The sequence below is a fragment of the Podarcis vaucheri genome (assembly GCF_965113315.1).
Source record: "Podarcis vaucheri genome assembly, chromosome: 1".
In the NCBI taxonomy this organism is placed as follows: domain Eukaryota; kingdom Metazoa; phylum Chordata; class Lepidosauria; order Squamata; family Lacertidae; genus Podarcis; species Podarcis vaucheri.
In genome coordinates this window covers 66,916,842-66,934,440 of record NC_138759.1, presented here as the reverse complement: position 1 = coordinate 66,934,440, position 17,599 = coordinate 66,916,842, and the positions used below count along the sequence as shown (strand labels likewise).

General features: G+C 49.1%; 1 protein-coding gene and 1 long non-coding RNA gene across 5 annotated transcripts in view; one reads left to right on the top strand and one right to left on the bottom strand.

The window, feature by feature from the left end:
• Nucleotides 1–17,599, bottom strand: part of LOC309527648 — a 384,549-nt gene that overhangs the window by 121,357 nt on the left and 245,593 nt on the right. The gene's annotated exons all lie outside the window — the stretch shown is intronic.
• PAX6 (paired box 6) overlaps nt 13,736–17,599 on the top strand; it is a 42,757-nt gene continuing 38,893 nt past the window's right edge. For 2 of the 4 annotated variants that reach the window (XM_082202527.1, XM_082202521.1), the window contains exon 1: nt 13,736–13,920. The gene's annotated coding sequence lies outside the window, so the exon portion shown is untranslated. Of the gene's footprint in view, nt 13,921–14,810; nt 15,029–15,094; nt 15,221–17,599 lie in introns of those variants that run through there. The other 2 variants (XM_082202523.1, XM_082202524.1) reach the window with 2 other exon arrangements.

Genomic DNA, 17,599 nt, shown 5'->3' with positions numbered 1-17,599 from the left:
TTAATCCCAATAGGAAATATTTCAGGATGTTCTTAAAACTCTTCTCATGATGAGGGGAGAGCGCTTGTTAATCAGTTTTCAAAAGTAGGGAACCCAATGGAAGAAGAGATGATGAATATTCCAAAGTTACCTTTTAAATTTTTTTAAAAATAAAGAAATCCCTGTACACAAACTACATAAATTTATCCGCAGAAGGAGCTTCTGCCTTACTCTGAAGTCTCCCCAACATGCCTTCTTGCTAGGAGCTGATTTGTAAATTCTATCTCTGTTCCTCTGCAACAACACTACTCTTTGCGCAAGAGAACTTCCCAGACTCCTAATACCTTTCCTAATAACTGCAAGAACTACCAAAAGCATCACGTTCCTCTCTAGCGTGATTTCCTGAAGTACCTTTACTTCGAATGCAGGTACTGTTGCTCATTATTAGTTCCTTTCAGCAATTATTTATTTCTATCTTTTTTTTTAAAAAAAGCCCTATTTTATAGTGTCGATTTTCTCTTTTCATTCAGAGAGCCCATTCTTGAGGTTTAAAAGGCTCCCTGTTTAAAACTCGTGCTGTTTTGACGGACTTTCAGATCTTTTCCCCACCCCTCACTTCTCCTTTTTTCCCAAACCACCCGAAAGACTCAAATTCACCATCCAAAGATATTATATTTGTGAAATGTCCCCCTTTGTTGGAGCTTTTAACACCTTCTTATAACGAATCATTTGTTCTTTTCTCTTTAATTTTGATAGACAATTAGCCATCAAATATACACCAGTTGACTGTAGCCGAGCATTAAACTCGCCTTTATTTAACGCTAATTTAGCATAGCTGCTTTGTTTAACTTTGCCTCATAAGAACCAGGTTTTGTAGCAAAAGGGGGGGAAATAGGTGTAATTTTATGTGGGGCTCCGTTTCTTTTGGCCCTCTCCACAGCAAGCGCTTCCCCCCTTTGTAAGCCGTTGCGCTGGGCAGGCGCACCATCCCCTTCTTTCCCGGCACCTGGAGTCTAGGGGGGAGAAATTAGCATTGATATAGATTTAGTTGCAATGTAATCTCTTAAATCTGTCCAAGATTCGGGGAGATAATTACACTTTCACTGAATTGCCAGGGGTCAGCGTCTCTGTGGACCTGAGGAGTTGATTTACTAACAATAGTGTTACATAAAAAATGGTGTTTGAGATTATAATGCTAATAGATGCAGTCACTGGGGAGAGCAGGCGGACTAAAACTAATTCGATGGAACTTCGGTTTTGTCCCTCTCTTGTTTTGCTTTTTTATTTTTTATTTTTTCGCCTCCTTCCCCTCCACCCCCTTCCCTTACTTTACCAGAATTCAAATCACTTTCAGCATTTTAATTTCTAGGAATGAGCTTGGTAGCAATTACAGAGAACTGGAAAGGTCAATTTATGCTGTTTGGGGATAGGGTGAATCTCGTAGCTTGTCTTTTTCCATGATAGGTAAGCAGCCAGAAATATGCACCAAATATACTTCTTTTATGCTTTATAAACTAAAATTAGATTGATTTGAGTGAGAGGGTGATAAGACAGTATTTTTAAGAGAGGGGCATGATTTTCCCCAGCTGAACCATTCTGGCTCTTGACAAAGGACAGATCCTAACTAGGCCTACAGAAGGACTGCTTCCTATGTTGGCAGATACCTGGAGTCCTTTGGCTGGATTTGACCTTTTTGTGATCATTGACCAATGTCGTTTCCCACTGAGGGGTGCGGTGGTTGGGAATCCCTTCATTTGGCTGCATTTCTTATCCCCATCCCACCCGCTCCTGACAAGAAAGTTCACTTCCAAGTAGCTGCTTTCAAGCAAACTGGGCTGCAGATTTATCTCCTTAGTCTTTGCTGGAAAGAATACAAAATCAAGAAATCCAGCCAAGTGGATATATAGTGAATAAAATAAGAAAGAGACTTACAAAACCCAAATATTTAGTGATCCCAGTAGTCCAACCTGCCTCCATCTGCAGCCCATCAGATCATCCAGCCCGGCCAGTGACCAAGGATGATGGATGGGTTGTGATCCAACATATCTAGAGGGCACCAGGAAGGATGCAATCAAATGACATGCCTCGAGACCATCAAGTGAGCTAGGTGTCATTAGCACTGGCTCCTTCACACATGTATGTCCATTAGATGGAGGCATCCAGTAATTTTGACTAGGTAAATGCACCACCACATATCTAACCCCGAGAGCAGGACTTTCTCCTATCACCCAGCGTTGGGGCCTGGCTATTTTGCAAGGTTAATTACTTACACACACACTAAAAAAATCGTTAACCTTAATTTTCAAAAGCAGAGGTCATGTAGAAATGATAATATTCGTCAAAATATAAAATAAACTGCAATGCACTCTACGTGGGGCTACCTTTGAAGGTGACCCGGAAACTACAACTAATCCAGAACGCGGCAGCTAGACTGGTGACTGGAAGCGGCCGCAGAGACCACATAACACCGGTCTTGAAAGACCTATATTGGCTCCCAGTACGTTTCCGAGCACAATTCAAAGTGTTGGTGCTGACCTTTAAAGCCCTAAACAGCCTTGGTCCAGTATATCTGAAGGAGCGTCTCCACCCCCATTGTTCTACCCGGACACTGAGGTCCAGCACCGAGGGCCTTCTGGCGGTTCCCTCACTGCGAGAAGCCAAGTTACAGGGAACCAGGCAGAGGGCCTTCTCGGTAGTGGCGCCTTCCCTGTGGAACACCCTCCCACCAGATGTCAAAGAGAACAACAACTACCAGGCTTTTAGAAGGCATCTGAAGGCAGCCCTGTTTCGGGAAGCTTTTAATGTTTGATGTATTATAGTATTTTAATATTCTTTTGGAAGCTGCCCAGAGTGGCTGGGGAAGCCCAGCCAGATGGGCGGGGTATAAATTATTATTATTATTATTATTAATTATAAAAGCAAAATATTTCCAAAAATGTATAAGGTCTAACAAAATCTAATCTGCATAAAACTGTGTCTCTCAAAGACCTGTATTGCACCCCTCTGAGGCCTATGCCCTAGGCAGCTGCCAATATGGCCTAATGATGGCAGCGGCCTTGATATCCAGTCCAGTGCCGATCAAGGTTGAGCCAAATATAGAGAAGTCAACTTATTTACATGCATGTTTGAAATTGTCCCAGTGTTGTGGGCAGGCTTCCAAACAGCACAGCAGAAAGCAGTGGGTGTCATTAGCTGGCCAAGGGGTCATATATTTGTCCACTCTGTGTATATGCTTATAGAATCATGGACTGATGGAACCGTAGAGCTGCAAGGGCCCAAGGGTCATGTAGCCCAACCCCTGCAATGTAGGAATCTCAACTAGATCATACATGACGGATGGCCATCCAGCCTCTGCTTAAAAACCTCCTAGGAAGGAGAGTCCACCACCTCTTATGGGAGTCTGTTCCACTGTTGAACAGCTCTTGCTGTCAGAAGGTCTTCCTGATGTTGAGTCAGAATCTCCTTTCTTGTAACCTGAAGCCATTGGTCCATTATTTTCCCCTCGGACATCAAACCAATAGGCCTCAGAGCGACTTACTGCCCAGGACACCACAAAAATGAGTCCCATGAATTTCAGCTGAACCTACTTCCTAATGGAAATCAGCATCAGTTTCATCCCCTTCACAGTAACTGCAGCCACTAAAACGCTTCTCCACCACATAGCTCAAACTAATGCTTCCTTCTACCATAGGCCACAAAAGCACCCAGTTTACCCGGCTGCTGGTCCTCTTTTTGCTGCCCTCTTCCACCGACAACCTCTGCAGGACTCCCCATTTCACTCGACTGTGATGTGGGCTGCTCTGTTTAGCATTGAATTGTAACCTAGTAGCGCACACCATAGAAGAACAGGAGGTGAAGTCTGGCATTACCTTTCTAGGATCCGTAAAGTCCATTCCTGTTTCATTCAGGGAAGAAAGGGTATTTTGTAGTTAAAATAAAGGGGGGGGAGCTCCTGCCTAGTTATTGGCTAGAGGTGTAATGTCATGCACGGTGCTATTTAATTGGACCATTAATGTCTCCCTTTTCCATACCAGTGTCACTTGGCTCAAGTGTGTGTGTGTAACACAAAAGAAACAGAACTTTGTAGGCTGAGGGAAAGGCCATGAAGATTTAGAACCACAAAGATCCATTTACATATTAATGCACTCATTTGGAGTCACTCATCAGAAGCTATCAAATCTCGAGCCTCCAGCGCAGAAGGACTACAGGAAGCACCAATCACCACTTTGGGAATGGAAAGGTGCCTGAACACTGCAGAACAATAAGCCAAATACATTAAGGCGTAGGAGACTCAGCATTGCTCGAAAAACAAAGCCCCTCCCCCCAAAAAAGTAAATTATCATTTCCTTTTTCAATGGCACTTGCATAGAAGGATGCAAAGCCTTAACCCATTACGTTACTTGGGTTTAACTGGCTTGTGGATTGGGTTATTGGAGACCCTTTGCTGTATGCAGTTACACCAGAGAGAGGAAGAGTGTTGTGTTTTGATGAAAATATGTTCTCTTCCAGACAGAACAGAAGATTTGGCGGAGAGATTGTATAAATTGAAGAAACAACTCCAAGCCTTCAGGCAGTGATAAAACTGTGATTTAAACTGATGTAGGCTCTCTAAATGGGGTGGCCAACTTCACTCGGCCAAGTGCGCCCAGTGATAAGTTTTAATATGGAACAGTAACTTATACTAAGCTATAAGCCTTAATCAAGATCATAGGAACCTATAACAGACAGGGGCTCATCTAGCTCAGCACTGCTTACACCGGCTGGCAGCGGCTCCGCAGGCTTTTCCAGACAAGGCGCCATTCCCAGCCTTATCTGGAGATGCACCCCGGGCCTTATGCATGCACCACAGATGCTCTGCCACCGGAGCCACGACCCTTCGCTGCCACTGCGCTTTAGCAGGCCGCAGGGAAAAAAGCATCAGTGAGCTGGCGAGGGGAGTTTAAAAGTATCCGTCTCAGACGACCGATTAAAAGCTTTGCACCGTTTCTAATCGCACGCCGCTGCCAAGGTGCAAAGCAAGAGACTCTGGCTCAGGGGACTAGAGGTTGCAGTTCCAAGAGACAAGGGGAGATCTGGGCGCAGTCAGAGGCGTCTCCTATGCTCTTGTAAACAAAAGAGCCACTTTATGGGCCCGGCTAAAAACCGCACCTTCGGTTTCCCGCACTGCAGGCGAGTAAAGCAAGATCGGGGTGATGTTAAGAATCGCGAATAGCTTGCAGGAAGAGTGCTTATGGCCGGAGAAGCCGACGTGGCACCCTTCGGACGCCGGCGAACTACAATTCCCACCAGCCCAGCCAGCAAGGCCAATGCTCAGGTATCATGGGAGTTGTAGTCCCTTGGTATGGCGTCGTTTGAAATAAGGACCACTTGTTGGACTGGCGAAGGGCGAGATAGAAATTAGGAGACACCCAGGAAGGAGGAAGAGGCCGCCTAACTGAGCAGGAAGGCGGATGGCTTTGTGCCTGACCCCGAAATTCACCGCGCGATAGCGGGGCTTCAACTCGGCTCTGGATGCTGTTTTCAGGACCAGGCCTCAGCCCTGGGCTGCCGCTTTCGCCACGAGGAGCTCTTCGGCGCCTCCATTTCCCAACCGGTTCCCCGCCGCGAAATCGGCGCCATTTCGCTTCTGCCGGCGAGCAGGAACCCCGATCTTTCTCACGAACTTGCGGCCCGCGAGCGGCTCGCTGTGGGCGCGGGGGGCCTGAGCCCGGAGAGGAGAAGCAGCAGCCAGCGCCCTTTCCTTCCCGCCTCCAGGACTCGGCGGGGCCTTTCGCTTGAACTCGGCCTGGTCCTGCGGAGAGAGGGGACCTTGGGGGCTCCTCCAGGCGCCTCTCTTCCCCGTGGCTGGCCTGCGCCTTCTCCCCACCCCAGCAGCGCCAGGGCCCCGTTGCTGCCTCGGGGAAATGCCCCGCCGCCGCCCAGCCCACGGAAGCGAAGGAGGAGCGACTTTTCGGCCGCCTCTGCTTCCTCCGACGCGCGCAGGAAGGAGCCATGTTGGAGACCAGGCTCTCCGCGCTCCGAGACTTTCCTCGGCGGCTTGCTCCGCGCGTGGTAACTTTTGGAAGCCCTCCTCTCTCTTGCCCGAGCAATCTATATGTTAATGGGCAAACTTTGGGGAGGGGGGGTCGATTTAAGGAGGTTGTGACAAGGGATCATTTGCCCTGTCAGCGGCTGGCCTCGCTGGCCTGAGCTCTCCTGCACAACGTGCCCGCTCCGCTCTGGGCTGTCAGCGAACAGCTTGCCAGCCACGCTGCCTCTTCTCCTCTTATGGCACGGAAATGACAAACGCGCCGTTTTTATCCATACAATTTGTTTCATTATTGTTGCCAGCACGAAGCATCACAATCAATCATAAGGAAGCCCAGTTGGCAGGTGTCAATCTTGGTCTGTTTTTGTACGTCTCAGTCTATATTTAATCCAATTACAAGGGTCAGGGAGTAAGTGCAAATCCCCTTGTTACAACTCACATCTTATTCAAGATTTAAAGTAAAAAAGTCAACTGGATCACATGGGCGCTTTGGGGAAGCTCGGATACGCTTGTGGAGGGCGGGGATCCTGGACACCCCCACTTTTTCTTTCAATGTGTTTCCTTTATGCAGCACGAGCTATTATTATTATTATTATTATTAAAATTATTATTATTATCGAGGGTCGAGGTGTCGTCTTCTGTCTTTATTTTTATTTTTTAAAAAAGGGAGTGTTTGTGTGCAAATGAAGTATCTTGTTATTTCGCTAAAGGAGAGGAGAAGCTTTAATGATGGGAGATCTTTCCGCTCGTTGCCCTTTCAAATACAATTGTAGATCGAACTCAGCCTTGTCACGTCGAGGAAAAGTGAATTTCTAACATCCAGGACGTGCCTGTCGACTTTCAGCGAGCTGCATCCAATCACCCCCAGGGAATTCAGCTAATGTCTCAGTCGGGGGAGAAAAAAGGAAAGGGGGGGGGACTCGGGGATGAGGGGCAGAAAAACAAATCAAACAACATTGGCCAGCATCACGCTTATTATGAGAATGTTTTAAAGGAGGGGGGAAGGGGGGGCAAATAATATAAGACAAGCCGGGATCATGTTGGAGCCAAATTAATACCATTAAGAATCCTGAAGGGGGCAGGGGAGAGGGAAGGAAAACCCAGCTTAGGGGAGTCGGATTCATCTCCCCCTCCCCCATATTATTTTCCTTACCTTCCCCTCCTCAGACTATCTTAAATTAAGGCTGTACTTTTACTTCTGAACTCCGTAGGCTCGCACTATGCCTCTTAGGAACTTTTTTCCCTTTCTTATTTTCAAACCTTACACGGAATTTCCCAGGATCTATCTATCTACCTTCCTTCCTTCCTTTCCTAGGAGCGCCTGACAAACTAGAGAGGGAAAATCAGGGCGCTGCAAACCTTCCGTCCTTGTCAGAATGACAGGGTTGCGTGTAACTTTTGGATCTTTCTGTTCTGCAAAACTTGGGCGCAATGGCACAATGCTTGAGATTCTGCCTGTGGCTCGCAACAGTCGAAGCCCCCTGAAAAATCTCGCCTCCCGACTGGAAAGTCTGGTCATCCAATTCCAAGGGGGTTGCTTTCATTTGCAGAGGGAACCAACCTGGGCATGTTTACTCAGAAGCCAGTCCCAATGAGTTCAACGGGACATGCTCCCCAGGAAAGGTGCCTGTTAGACCTTGCAGCCCTTTTACCGCCTGATCTGCAAAACATTATTTGAGAGCCGGTCCGGCAGATATCCAAGGGGCTGGACTTGCCTTCCCATCATGCGTTGAGGACAGGGGTGTCGGGCAATACTGTGCTTTGCAAGTACTGAAAAATGCTAGGCGATGTTTTCGGAGGGTATGAGGAGAGAGAGCTGGTTAACAAGGTATCATGAGACCCAGGAAGAGAATTATTTCCCAACTTGCCTGGCCAGGCTTGCCGCCGGATTCTTGATGCCACCTAGACCTACCCTGACCAGGTGCAGTCAAGGAGGGCTTTTGTTATCGATTTGAATCCGAGCTGGATCCCACGTCAACCCGGGCAAGCCCACCTAGGCATGATCTATCCGATGACAACTCATTTCTCTTGTTGCAGACACAGCTTTGCTTTACATCGGTTTAAATCATCCTAAAAGTTAGCCTGAAAGGCAGGTAGGCAGGTAGGTAAGGGACAGATAAAAAACAACAACAAGACATCCATATCTGAAATGGAAATGTGTGCGAGAAAAACTAAAGACCAGGAGACAGCAGGGAGGGGGTTTGAGGTGTCCCCCCCCCCGTTCTGAAATCAAAGTCCAAGAAGACCCAAGGAAAAGCATTTACTAAGTAATCGACTTATTTTAAAAAAACACATACCTTGAGCAAGGGCACCAGATCCCTTCTACCGAAGCATTTCCCCCTTTTGCCTTCGATTCAAGCCACTTTTCTGCTCGCAATATTTTCCCCTCCTCTGTGAAATTTAGGTTCGTCCCTGGCTTGTTTTATTTAATTTTTTTTCTCCCCCTCTTTTTTAAAAAAATAAAAAAACAAACAATAAACACCCTTTTCTAGCAGCTAGTCCTTCTCGGACCTTATTTTGCCGTCTGTGCGATGCCACAGTAAACAAATTGTTCTGATGTGCTTATTATTATTGCTCAAGTTCTGCTTGGGTAGAGAATTAAACCTCATTATTACAGCGCGTGTGTGTGTGCCCGTGTGTGTGTGTCTGTGTGTGTGGGTTGCGAATTGCTCCATCTAAGCGAACACACGGGGGTTTGGGGCATCCTTGTAGAGAGAGAGAGAGAGAGAGGCTTCCTATCGCTGTGTAAATCAAATATGTATAATGCTTATAAATTTGTAACACATTATTGTTGCCTCTTGCCTGCATCCCATTCAAAGTGGCTTCACAGCTTTCGAGCCTCCTGCCCATCAGAAAGGCTGAGCGACAAAACGCCTCCATTGAAGGCAGGGCTCCGCTCCTTGCCAGCTCAGCGCCCTCATTAGCGCCTTATCTACCTCGACGGCATGTTAATTTCCCCTTAATGTTACTCTGGGAGAGAAAAGGGAAGTTCCCGTCCGCGTTTACACGGCGCCAGCTTTTTAGATCCTTGGAGGACGATTCCAGCACGGTGAAAGACCTGCGAAGCGGGGAGAGAGGGGCGATCTCTCTCTCTCTACACAACACACACACGTATTCCAGACCCAGACATTACCAGTTCAGGTGATGTTTATGCTCACTTTGAAGTTTGTGGGATTTCTTCCTCTTTCTCTTTCCCGAATAAGTTAGGAAATGATGACGGGGATTCCAGATCTCTCTCCCTCTCTCAAAAACACACACCTCTTAGTCACAGATGCACCTCTTTGTTTACTCCTGTTTTAATTTAGAAGGGGCTTAAGGGGCTACCCAACAGGAGCCTGGAGGGAACGGAGGGGAGGGGGTGGCAGAGGGTCTCCTCCCAAAGCCATGTCACTCCACGCCGCAGAGATGCGGAGTGACTGAGATTATGCTCGTCTGAAAATTTGTTCGAGGGGGGGAAGAGCGAGGAAAAGGCAAGCGTGTAATTAAACTGCCATCTGATCCGATGGAGGTGGCTGCGCTGTCCGAAAGATCGGGGGGGGTGGCTTTTCGCGCGCGCGCCCCAACCCAGCATCCAGATCGACTGGTTTCCCTCTTCAAATCCGGATCGGATCCGGATCATCAAGCCACGCCGCAGCATTTATCACCCGGTGTGTGTGCGCGCGCTTGTGTGTCCTGACTGCCTTTTTTCTGTTTAATTCTCTCTCTCTCATACACACACACACACACACTCTCGCCGCCCCCGGAGCTGGGAAGGCAACCCGGGCAACACTCGGGCGTTGGCCGGGGGACTGTTTGTCTGCTCGCTCCGAAGGCCTGGCCAAGCAGACTTGGCTTCACGCCTGATCAGTTTCTGAAGAGCCGCGCCGGTTGGAGAGAAGGCAAGGCAGCACCTGGCCCTGCTTCTCGGAGCCATCTCCTTTTATTGACAGCCAGATAAGCAGGCGGGAGCCGTGGCGTTTCCAGCGCTTCCTTTGAGAACCCTGCTGGGTTGCAGGGAGCCCGGCTCCCTTAATGGCAGCAACTCCAAACAATCAGGCAAACACACTTTCTCGCCTGACAAGCCCTTGGCCACGGCTCCCTCCCTCCCTCCCTCCCTCCCTGCCTGCCCGCGTCGGCTCCAGAGACAGGGCGGCGGCGGCGGCGGCGGCGCTGCTGCTCCTCCTAGGCCAACCTGACCTGCCGCAGGCCCGTCGGGGAGAGCCTTGGCTTTCTGGGAGGGGGGGAGGAGAAGAGGAGGCCGGAATAAGAGGCCGGGAGCGGGTCATGGGGGGTGAGAAGGGAAGAAGATGCAGGGCCTTCCTCCTAACCCCCTCCCCACCCCAGAGTAGCCTGCCCAGAGGACGCTCTGTCTCCACTCTTACTCGGGAGCATCTCTCTCTTCGGCGAATTGAACTCCACTGAGACCCGCAGGCGTTTCCACGTGCGCGCCTTTTGAAGACTGGGGAGAGAGGAGAGGTCCAGGCAGTTCCCCTTAGTCCCCAGAAGGGCTTCGTGGGCCTTTGTCCTAACTATAGGATCGCCCTCTTAGCCTGATCCCGAAACAGAAGCGCCACTCCCAGGCTGGCCTTCCGTGCGCCTGACGGGTTGGCTTTCTATTCGGCCGCGTTTGCCTTGAAGCTGCAGCCTGGTTTGGACTAGATGACCCGTGGGGTCATTTCCAACTGTATAATTCTATGAGCGTCCTAAATCGAAGCGCATTCATCAAATGAACTTTCGCCCAACCCACAGGCGAACTTCCTTCCGGTCCCAACATGATCGATATGTTCAAGGGTCCCAGCAATATGTGATCAACCCGGGATGCGAGGGATTGATCCTGGCGGCCCATGGGCTGCCTGTACCACTGAGCCCAGCTTCCACGCCGGCCTTTATACTAGGACAGAAACCCCCATCAGCTCGGCAGGATTGGCCCCCAAACAAAGATTCTTAGGATGGCACCTTCCACCACTCCCCGCAGCCCAAAAAGCACAAGGGAAAAGGTGCATTGGACATCACAGGGCGCTGGCAGGAAGGCCTAAGGGTTCGCCGCTGGCCAATTCGAAATCCCGATCCGATTCTGAAGCGCATTGCATTAGGAACAGATTGCTGGTGCTTTGGCTGGATCGGCTGCGTGTCCTTTCTTCATTCCTTTTTCTGGTCTGGAAATCTTTATGTAACACTGGGGGGTTGACTTCCTTACAAGGAACCCGACTAACCCCAAAGGAGTGTCACAAAGCTCTGAAGCAGTTTAGAGCGTCAGGCATAAGTTCTAGGTCAGGGGTGGGTGCGAGCGTGCACGCGCATATACATGCACACACACACACACGTATGCATATATGTATACGCACCAGGGAGCTCAACGAAGCTGTGGGATGCGGGTGGTAGACAGCCCTCCCTCGCCTCGCCTGTTAGATCAAGATCTGGTTTGCATCCCGATCCTCCATTTATTCATTCAGAAGTTAAATGGGTTTTAGCGGGACTTGTTCCTGGGTAAGAGTGCTGGGGATCGCAGCCGTAAGTGAACCAACGGGGAGACGGTCCCTAAGAAGGAGAAGTGGGGAGCAACGCAGCTACTGAAAACCACGTAGAAAGAGAAGCTACCCTTTCTCGGCGGTGGGCGGTCTCCCCGACGGGTATTTCTAGATGTGTGGGTGCATCAAGGACGACTTCTTCCCCACGCCCCCCTTTTCAGGGATCCGCCGCAAACAAAGCCCAGAGAAACCTTTGCCAGCTCCCGAGAGATGGACGCGCGGTTCAATCAAAGCTACAGCGACTTTCCGGCGTGCGCGCTTCTTTCCTGACAAACAAAAGTATTCACTCCGAAAAGTGTATTCCCCCACCCCACCCGCCCTGGTGTTTTTGCCTTTAAGGGGACAGGATGAAGGTGCCGAGGGGAGACCCACAAGTGTGTGTGTGTGGGGGGGTGTTACTATGCGACTAAAACTATTCTGATCCTCCCCCCGCAATCCCAGACCACGTTACCTGCTTGACGTTGTATGCAGAGAGAATTCTGCCCCGGTTTCAAAGGAAAGAAGATCTCCACCGTTTTCCCCATCACTTAAATCTCGTGGGTTTCTTCGGAACATAACTCACCTTCCCAACCACTCAGGAGAACTATCCAGTGGATTGTGTCCTCAAAAGTGTGAGCAGGGGGTAGCTTCCCTGCCCTTCAGAAAACATTGCTGGACGAGGGAACACTATTAGGTGCCTAGAGAAAACTTCGTTTTCTCCAGAACTTTGAGGAAAAGGGGACATGTTCGGTGTCGTTGTAAGAAAGGGGCCTTAAAGCAAGATGTTGATGATTATTCTAACACCACCCTCTGGGCCAAAAAAGTGCGATGCGGCCTGGTCTCTGTGTAAAGGTTGTGTCAGCCCCCTGAAATGAAAAGCAGCGCTATGGTCTTCTAGGTCCCATTCATTTCTGTGGGAAGGAGAGATGAGCGAGGGCGCCATTCTTCCATTGAAATAAGCGGCACTTAACTTGGGGCTTAACTTTAAAACGAACGCCCTTCGTTTTAAAAATTGATTAGAGAAAGGTGGGGAGGAGAGAAGAGAGAGATAGAAAGGATCCGCTGGTCCTCTTTTGAATCGCGGTTGGAAGAAAACCTCCACAAAATATCAACTCACCTCTTACACCTCGGTGTTTGAGGTGTTCAGTGATTGGAAGTGAAAGTCCACGCGCAGTTTGAATTTCTCTTCCAATTTGTTTTAATGATCGACTTTTAATAACTGGACAGCTTTATACACTTATAAAATTTAGATCCAGACCCCTCTGAAGGCAGCATCGGTTGCTTGGGTGCGAATATACAGTATAAGCCTCCTCTTCGCCAGTGCTACAACCCAGGTAGCCATCCAAAAGTACAAATTGGATTTTCCCCCTGACTGGAGCCCTTCCATAAACAGAAACCTAGGAACCAAGTGATAAAGGTTGATTTTATTGATAACTGAGCCGTGGGCAGAGTGGGGGTTTTGTGTGTGTGATCTGGAGCCTCAGGTAGAAAGACCCAGGCTTCGACTTTGGACGGTCACTGAGAGTCGGCGGCTCTGCTACACCTGGTAGCTCTTCTCCAGAACTTCACACACACACACACACACACACACACACACACACAAAAGTCCAGGGACATCTCTGCGTCCGCCGTGCCGAAGATGCTGCGTCATAATTAAACCTGCGGATTTTCCTGTATACACAGAAGGAAAGAAAAAGGAGAAAAGATCTTCCTTTTGTGCGGGTGAAAGACCGGGGGGAAGGGAAGGGCAGTCGTAGTATGAGGATCCAGGAGGAAGACAAAGGCAAAAGAACACTCAGAATCACAAATCATCGCTGTGATGTTTTTTTAAAGCATTATTATTATTATTATTATTATTATTATTATTATTATTATTATTATTTTTATTGCAAGGGCCGTCCTCTGGACAACACTCCACAGGCCACATATTATGGTAGAGTCGCTTCTATGGATCAGCCAGGAGGACCTTGTTGGGTAGTGGGACCTGACTATAATGAAACATATTTCTTTTTCTTTTTTGGATGGATGGATAGAGGTAGGCAGGCAGGCAGGAGCGAACAAGCCAGCATGGCTGGCCCACGTCCACGTGCGCCTCGCCTCTCAGCCCCTCCAGTGGTCACGGGAAGGTGAATTATCTCCCGGCCCCGGTGAGCTTCTTGTTGTCTAAAATTTCTTATGAGCTCAGCTCTAACTACTGTCCGCCGTGACGTCACCGGGGCAGCCCAGCCAATAGGAGAGGCGCTGGCGCTGATATTAAGGGAAAGTTAGTGCAAAGCCAGGCACCCTCTTTTTTATTGTCGTTGACATTTAAACTGTGTGGCAGATTCTTATGTAGAAATTGGCGATCAAACCTGCCAGTTACCGACTCTCAGAGGCGCAATTGGGAACCCGCGGATCATGAGCCTCTGCCTGCCCTCTCTCTAACAGGTAAACATTTGATGCTCTTTATCCAGGCGTCGGGGGGAGTTGCCGGATTCCTCCTGAAACAATTGCCGCTGCGTTTGTTTCTCTCCTTCTCTGCCTGGTCTAGATTTCTTCCTTCCTTTCTTTCCCGTTCTTTCTCTCTCTCTGACCTCCTCGTTTCCATTACCAAGCCCAGGATTTATTTATTTTTTTAAACTCTTATTTCCGCCCCCCTCCCATCTCTCCCAGCCTTGTGCGGAGTGTTAATTACAAGCGGCATAAAAGGGGGTCACGCTGGCTCGTGACCAACTGCCAGGTTCGACGGGGCGCGCACAGAAAGCGCAGTGCCAACAGGTGCGGGGAAGGAAGAGGGCGCGGGGCAGAGAGTTGGGCTTTGGCTAGGCAGACGCGAGGCTTGGAGCAGCCCTGACCTCTCCCCGCTTGGGCAACCGAGGCGCCTTGTATGGAAACACCGGCTCATGTGCTCGCTGCTACCGGTTTGGGGATGTGTGGGGAGAGGCATGGGGTAGGTGCGCGGGGGGTTGAGAGAGGAGGAAGAAGTTGTTCCTTGACCTCGCCCACGGCCTCCAGCCCTCGCTAGGGCGCTCCCGAAGTTCAGGCAAGGGAACGAAAGAATGCGGCTCGCATACTTGGGTAGCATTTTCAATCCCCAGACCGTGTGATTTGAGCTTTCCTTGGGAAGACCTAATAATTAACGATTTCCACTGAGGTAGAACGAAAAGGGGCTTCGGATTACGCACGCCCGGCTCGCCTTGAGCTTCTGGGCACTTCAGAAGGGACTCTGCAACGCAGAGACGTCGGGGGCGTTTGGCGCAGACAGATCCTCGGGTCCGGTGGATCTTTCGGGGTTTTGCGAAGTTTGGGGCTGGTTTTTTGTTTGCTCCTTCCCCCAGTCTGACCTGGAGTCCTGCTCCACTCTCCGGTCAGTTCACTCACGTGCCTGGTAACCACTTGCCAACTGGGGTCTGTTTGTGAACCGGCGCATATCCACACCCCTCTCTCCCCGTCCTGGATGGCTCTGCTCGCGGCGACTTCTGCGCTTAGGCGATCAGGGAGGGGCTGTCCGTTGGGGCACCCACCAACTCTGGGGCGTCCCCACGTTTCCAGCAAGGTAATGTCTCGGCTAGATCATTGTTCCCAGACTGAAGTTGTACCAAGGAAAGAGTGAGTGGGAGGGGGTAAACAATCCTTTACTAAGGCAACCTGCGAAGCGCGCTTTTTCGCGCCCGATCCACAAACCACTTCAGCCGAAATCGATACGTCTTCCGTTGGAGTTAAAACTGACGTTCCTTTCTAAGCACAGGTAAATCGGCCCAGTAAGACTTACTCCGGAGTAAAGGAGCTTTGGGGCCTTAGCCGGAAACGTCGGTGTTTTCAAGGCAGTCCCTTAGAAATCCATAGGATTTGTTTCCAGGTGATGTGTTTAATGCTAGGCTGTATGTAAAAGTATACTGCTAAGTATTCCTGGTCTGCTTAAAATGCAGTCGGTGTATTATAAGAGGTGGAGAGAGAGAGAGAAGAGATTGCTGTTTTTCTGTTGCGCCTGTCATCTGTTGCCGTCAGGTTAACTGTCTCTAAAACTTTCTGCTTTGGGAACTGCTTCCTGGATCCGCGCGTTTAACTTCCTTTGAGGTTGCGGCGTGGTGATGGTTTTCTTTTCCATTGGGTTGCTCGAACGTCTGAAAAGGTGTGCAGAAATACCCTGGTTGTGCCTGGTGGAGCCTCTCGTTGTGTTTTTGTTTTTGCTTAACTCTGGATGGTTGGTTTGTTAGTGGAAGAGAAAGCAAGGGGGATTGTACGGTTCAGAAACGCAACTTCAGCCGCACAATCGAGACTCCAATTATTTGTAAGGAAAAGTTCTGTTTCAACCGATTGGACTTACTCGTGAGTAAACAGAGCTTGAGCTGCGCCGGGAGAAGTCCACACCGCACTTCCTGAGAAGTAAAACTCGGAATCCTGCGCGCACGGTTGCTTGGGAGTAAATTCAAGCAGCTGGAAATAGAAGGGCGCTTAGGATTGCAGCCCAAGGCAGGTAAATTGTGTTTTAGATTCTTCCTTCTCCTTCTTCTTCTTTGTACTTAATTAGAAAAAAGGGATTAGTAGGATAATGGCTCTCCCCTCCCTCCCTCTCTCTTTCTCTCTCTTTTCCATTCACTCTCCTGGATCAAGCTGTAAGACTTCGCCTTCCCAGCCCCTCAGCTCCTACACCAAATCCCTTAAGGTGCTTTGGCACCAAAAAAAAAAGGGGGGGAGTCCACTTTAATCTCCACCGGTAAATGGACATTCTGGGTGAGTAATAAATCAGACACCCAGCCTCGCAGGTCCTCCTCCCTAATTAGAGATGTTTATTGGAGATTGTGTTTATCCAGCTGTCACGACGAGAAAAAGCTGTGACATAATTACCTCTGACCACATAGTCTTTTATACGCATATCTCGTTGACATCCAGCACCATCGGTTCGCATTAAAAATGACAAGATCAAAATGTTGATTTTCGCAGACGGGATAATATTTCTCCACCTTTACCTTAATTGAAACTCAGCTCGAGGGGAGGGACGGTCTTGAGCGTCGGGCCAGTCCATTAAAAAAAAAAAAAAAGAACCACCCCCCCCATTCAACTTTTCCCCTTAAGGATAATTTTTTTAAAAAAATATTTTTTAATTAAAAAAAATCTGAGTGAGCTGGTGTTGAGGAACATACCAAATTCTTTCCGTCCGTTTTGACTGCAAACCCACTCCAAAGTTCTTCGTTGGCAAACAGGCACAGGAGGGGGGGGGAGAGAAAAGTGAGGAAGGAAAGGATGGTCTAAATTGGCATAGGCTTTTCAGGTGCTGCCTTCCACTCTCTCTCGAATTCCGGTGGTAAATAGAAAGGCAGCGGGGGAGACAGAGAGAAATAACTACACTGGTTTCGCTTTGAGGTGAGCCCGTGCTCCTTTCTAGGCGCGCAGGGCCGGGCTGGGTCCGGCCGCGTGGGGTTCTCGGAGGCTGCCGTTCTGAGGGTCTCGCTGCCTTTGCTGCAGTTGTTTCTCTGGCAGCGTTTGTGAAACCATCTGCGTGTTTCTGTTAGGCGGCGATGATAAGCTAAGAATTGCTCTGTAATTGAAAATATATATTTTTGGGGGGGAGTCTGGCTTGACAAATATCAAGGGGGCGAGTCTTTTGATCCTTTCTGCCGCTGTGTTCTCTAGTCGCTAATAAAACTCGCATTGAGCTCCTTAGCGCCTTGATTAACAGGCAGATTAACTGTTACTGGGGTTTGGAACAGCTTGTCCCAATCAATAGTGTTTAAAAAGCCCGTCAGGATGCGCTTTGCTGGCGAGTCTCCGCTCCCCTTCCGCTTTTCTTTTGAAGGGGGGAGACTTTTCCAGCAAGTCCCTTCGAAAAATCTACCAGACCAAGATAAATATCAAACCTTTCCTGGATGAAGGAGGGGGGGAAACATGGATGTTGCCTTTTCTTTCAGAGTCCATAAATTGAGTCCTTTTCTTGTCCCCTCCCCTTCGCCTTTATTTTTTTTTAATCCTTCGACACAAAAGGTTGCGCCTTCTTGCAAAACGCCCGACGTAAAAGAGGTTAAATCGATTCCAAACTTTTTGCAGATTGCTCCTAAACTCGCCAAAGCTCCATTTAACTCAATGTCCGGCGCATTAGAGGTTTCAAGCGCTCTTTCTCCATATCCGA